Genomic DNA, 6,177 nt, shown 5'->3' with positions numbered 1-6,177 from the left:
CTTCCTTGTAACGCAATGCGTGTCCTAAACACGCGTCGCAAGGTTACGACAAGCAAATATGTGTCATCTTTAATTTACGACAGGGTCTTCCTTGACACGCAATGCGTGCCGTTAATGTGCGTCGTAAATATGTGTCGTAATTGCACGTCGTAAATGTGTTTCGTAAATAGACGACGCGCAAAAGCATGTCGTCTTTCATTATGACAAGCCTTCCTTTACACGCATTTGCGTGTCGTCTGAGCGTTTTACGACACACATTGCGTGTCGTAAAACGCTGCTTTTCTACTAGTACACGTAGTAGACAAACAATAAGAAAACAAGAAGAACTAGCACCGAGAAGATAAGATAAAAAAAACTTGAAACATATACATAGCAAAATCCTAATCGACATTTCTTGTTTTCACTGGCAACTTAACATATATATATATATATATATATATATATATATATATATATATATATATATATATATATATATATATATATATATATATAAAATAAATCATGTTTTTAGAGCAGCATACAGAGGGTGTATTATGATATATTATGATAAGAAGTAAACATCATACAAATGGTTGGTTTGGTTGCTCATAATAAATCATGGTTTCCAAGAGTTGATTTATTTTAATTGTAGGTATTATGGTTATCAACAGTAGTACATTTATTATGAAAAGCTAACTTGAAGGCGACTTAAAACTTATATCTCTTGGAACACCTTGTAATTAATATAGATAAATCAAAAGATATATAGTGCTTCAGTTGATTCTTGCATTGGTAACTGGACTTATAGTGAAATGAAAGAAATAAAGCGAAAGACTTAATAAAACTTCCTTTTCCAACTAGCTTTTAGACAACAATAAGGATTTTTTTCATGAAGTTATTTTGCACACTCCAGGCATATCTTCTTCTTTGCACTACAACTTTTATCATCAAGCAGTTGGATGTTTAATTTTCTGTATCATCAAGCAATTGGATGTTTTAATTTTCAGCATAAATGTTCAAATTAGCAAATAAGTGAATTAAAATGAACCCTTCAATCATATGTTCAGTTATCAATCGAAATGAATCCTAAACCAAAACGAAACCTAAATGAAATTAAACCTTAAAAACGTACTTAAATATATCAAATCATTTCTCAGCAACGACAGGGGTGAACGAAAAAAAAGTCACTGAGGGAGACCCGGAATAGCGATGCCCTTTTTTCCCCTTAATCGGTGAGGGTTTCTAGCGAGGTGGAAGGTGAGGGTTTAGAACCAAGCAGAGTTTAGTGGAGCGGTGATGACGAGGTGAGCCAGTGGTGGGGGTTGAATAAGTGATGCCTATGGCAGACTAGAAACAAGGAGAAGGCAGATAAATGACGTCAGATATGTGGAAGAGGATAGGAGTTCGGTGGAGTTATGGTCGAAGTTAGGATGGATCGATTTACCACAGAAAACGAAAAGGTGAGAGATGGGAGGGGTAGGACGCTTGAATAGTATGGGAGGGAAATAAATTAACCTAGAAAATATTTGTGGGAAAAGGAAGCGGCTTAATGAAATTGTCGCTACTGACTTCCGATAGACATTTACACTCCCTTCCCAAGTTCAACTTAACAAGAGAAAAGAAAGGAAATAAGTGAAAATGAGAAGAAAATAAATTAAATTGGTGTTCACAAGTTTCATTAAAGGAAGAAAGTGGATGGAAATAGATGAATCACTTTCCCTCCTAACGTTCCTTTCGATTTGGAAGGATTTGGAAAGAAATAATAAAATAATTAACTTTCCTTCCACTTCTCTCTAACTCGGAAACAGAAAAGACAAATTTCATTTCCTTTCATTTCTCTTCTTTTCTCTCCTTACCTTCTTTTCTTCTCTCTTCTTTTCTTTTCTTAAACTCGAGAACTAGGCATTAGAAAAAAAGTGAGCTTTTGTTATTATTATTCTTAATAATTATTTTTGATAATAATATATTGAATATTAATAAAATTATTATATTTATTATGTTTAATATTAATAAAATTATTATATTTAATGATAATAATAATAATATTATTATTATTATTATTATTATTATTATTATTATTATTGGTAAATTATTAAAATTGTCTTTACGCTTTGGTCAAAATTGTGTATTTAATAAAATTATTATATTTAATAATAATAATAATAATAATAATAATAATAATATTATTATTATTATTATTATTATTATTATTATTATTATTATTGGTAAATTATTAAAATTGTCTTTACGCTTAGGTCAAAATTGTGTATTTAGTCTACATAAAAAATGAAATGATTATAATGCCCTTATATATATTTTCTAGTTTTGATATTTGGTTATAAACTTTAGACAAATAATTAACCACCCGGTCCTATCCCCTTTTATATGTGTATGTATATGAATAAGAATATATATATATATATATATATATATATATATATATATATATATATATATATATATATATATATATATGTTTGTATGTGTATATGTAAGTCAATGTTGTATGCATATGAATGTGTATGTGTATAAATATAGGTGTATGTGTATGTAAGTATATAAAAAATCACAAGTATTAATAGGCATTAAAATTTTAAATCATGAAGTAAGTAAAGGATCTCGAAGGTACACAAAGTTCTCTTGGCATATGAGTTCTCTTTCACGAAAAACTCATCTCCTCGCAATGAAGACAACATTGTCACTCGGTCTATAGAAGATATATCCAAAAGATTTTTTTGGGTAGCCGATGAAAATACAACGCTCACTGCGAGGTTCGAGCTTGTCATGAGTCTCTCGTCTTACGAAAGCATCACAATCCCAAACTTTGATATGTGCTAATGAGGGGAACTTCCCAGTCTACATTTTGTAAGATTTTTTGGTAACCTTCTTAGTTGGGACTAGATTAAGGATATGGGTGGTAGTCTTTAAGGCATACCCCCAGAATGAGATAGGTAACGAAGCTCAACTCCTCATGGAACAAACCATGTCCAACAAGGTTTGATTTCGCCTCTCAGCCACACCATTAAGTTGTGGTGCCCTAGGTTGTGACAATTGTGAAAGAATTCCTCATTTCTTAAGATAGTCGTGGAACTCAATACTAAGATACTCACCGCCTCGAGCGGATCAGAGCATCTTTGTCTTCCTGCCCAACTGATTCTCCATTTCTTGTTTAAACTCTTTCAACTTTTCAAAGGTTTCTAATTTATGCTTGATTAAGTAGATATAACCATATCTGCTGCAATCATCGGTAAAATTCACATAGAATCGGTTAGCATCCCTCATGGAAGATCTGATGGGTCCACACACATTGGTGTGTATAAGATCCAATAAAGCCTCACCTCTTTCACAAGTGCTAGTGAAGGGTGACTTGGTCATCTTTCTAAGTAAACAAGATTCGTATGTGTCATCTGACTTTAAGTCAAACGACTCCAACACTCCATCCTTTTGGAGTTGGGCCATACACTTCTTGTTGGTATGTCCAAGACGACAATGCCACAAGCATGCCTTGTCTAAACCTTTGGACGAATCAATATGCAATACATTATTTCCTAAGTTGTCTACAACCATCACAGTTTCATATATACCATTGCAAGGCAATGCTTCAAAATAAAATTTGCCATTATAAAAAGCAGTAATAGAACCACTTTCAATATTAAATGAAAATCTAAAACCTTGTTTATACAAACCATGAAAAGAAATAATGTTTCTTGCCATATCGGACGATTAGCAACAATTATTCAAATCCAATTCTAACCCACTACTAAGCGATAAAGAATGAACTCCAATCTTGGTAACATGCGACACTTTACTATTCCCCATGATCAGGTTCATTTTATCGTGCTCCACATCCCTACTTCTTTTAAGACCCTGCATAGATGTGCTTTATCTTCCCATCCTTGATGTCCTGCAAGTATTTGGGGCAGCTTCGTAAGCAGTGCACTTTGTCATGATAGTAGAAGCACTCTGCTTCTTTTCGATTGGAAGAGAGAGTGGTAGAACCACCTTTGGTCCCAATAGAAGAGGATCCATCATGGGAATTTACCTTGTGTCTCTTAGATGGAGCCTTCCTCTTCATCCCTTTCCCATTTCCAATTGTCGGGACAGGGGAAACAACAGTAGGAGTGCGTATAACAGATTTGCCTTTCAAACTACTTTCAATAGTTCTCAGTAGGCCTTGAAGCTTGCTAAGAGTGACCCCCTCCTTGTTCATACGATTAGTCATACAAAACTGATCATACCAAGGAGGCAAAGAGTGTAGGTTAATGTCAATGGCCAACTCTTCATCAAATTTGACATTCAACTTCAGCAAGCGGTCCACAAACCTTTGCATCTTTTGCAAGTGGGTCGTGATGGACTCATCATCCTTCATTTTTTTTTGTTATCATGGAGGCAATGATTTCATACCATTCCTGTCAAGAACTTTGATGGTACCTTTCCATTAAGTCTTGGTGCATCTCGGAAGGGTAGTAGTCCTTATAGGACTTTTCAAGTTCAGTTTTCATAGTGGCTAGCATGATACGCGACACCTTTTTCACGTCCTTCTCATGAGCCCTATATTCAGCAATTTCTTCATGAGTAGCAGTTGCTTCATCAACATCCTTAAGCTCTTCATCCAGGACATATACCTTGTCCTTGTAACGAGTGACCATCCAAATGTTTCGAATCTAATCATTAAAATTCGACCCATTGAAAATCACCCTCCCATACAAGTTCATGAGGGAGAAAGAGCCAGAAGGGTTTGATCTAGAAGTGGTGTTGGAAGACATCTAAAACGAAAGACAAAGTTTATATTAGATAATAATCCATAACATAACATCCATATCAAATATTAAGGCTAGGACCCAACACAATATTTCACAATTTGGAAGAGGGATGTTGTAAGCCAATTGCAAAATGTTTGAAGGTAGGTAAATAACGATTTAGTAATTTCCACTATGAAAAACGATATTGAAGATTAAGTTTTAAATGAATTGAAATTCCAAGATTCTTTTGAGATTCATTGAACTTTTCGATGGCATGTTTAAATCTCGATTATGCCCTTCAAGTTTGTGATTGGTTACCGAGGATCACAAACAAGGTGTGAATAACCATGCAAATATTCTTGGTACTCTCGATGTCATTTATCACCTAATCAATGTGCCGGTAAACCACACACGCTATGTTGATCTATGATAAACATCGAGCTACCCTTTACCACTCTTGTTAGTCCAAGTTAGTGTGCCGGTTAGTCACACACGCTCCACTAACGACTTGGCAAGGTGCAAAGTGTAATTTCATGGAATAACATCATTTTCAAATTTTTCCTAAAGTAACTAAGATTGGGAATTTATAACAATTTAGTTACTTTATAATATCATTATACTTATTAATGAGGATTAATGTCCTATCCTACCCATTCGGCTAAACACCCTCCACCAATCAAGGAAGCGGTGAGTGAGAGTGGACACCCATTCAACCACCATTTTATAGGCAGTTTTCTTATACCCCCCTTATAGATCGGCTTCGTGAATGAGGCCTACTAACGGTAAGACTAACTTGTCTTATATATATATATATATATATATATATATATATATATATATATATATATATATATATATATATATAAGTATTAAACTTTTAATATTGTAATAGTATAAGGGTTGAATTTTAAACTTTTAAAGTTCTAGTGTTTAGAATTAAAGTTTCATAAATGAGACTTTTCAAGTTCCAAAACTTTAGAGCAAGTTTTGTAACTTTTCAAATCCTTTTTAATTCCATAACTTATGGATTTATAGTTTCATAAAGGAGACTTTTTAAATTTCAAAACTTGAGGGCATGTTTTGAAACTCTTCAAAACCATTTAGATCGAATTTTAAACTAATACAATTATCATATAATTTATCATTTACCAATTTGATCTAATTTAACTCATATAGCAAGATAATTTCACATTAAATAATAGAAATAATTAGCTTATCATATAAACTAGAAGTTTTCTTAAAATTTTGACAATTATCTTTTAATTGGATGAAGATAATCAGTACCATATCAGAAAAATCAGATTTTATGATACAAAACATTTTGTGGTAATGATCCTAATCCAATTCAGGCCAAAAAAACCCGTAAATTTGCCAACAGACTGTCTAACTCATCGAGTTCCTCATGGGACTTGTTGAGTTCAGTCTGGTAGAAAGCAAATTTCATTTTTGCTTC

This window comes from Lactuca sativa, chromosome 4 (assembly GCF_002870075.4).
Source record: "Lactuca sativa cultivar Salinas chromosome 4, Lsat_Salinas_v11, whole genome shotgun sequence".
Classification (NCBI taxonomy): Eukaryota; Viridiplantae; Streptophyta; class Magnoliopsida; order Asterales; family Asteraceae; genus Lactuca; species Lactuca sativa.
The sequence above is the reverse complement of the archived record's forward strand: the minus strand, read 5'-3'. Positions refer to the sequence as shown.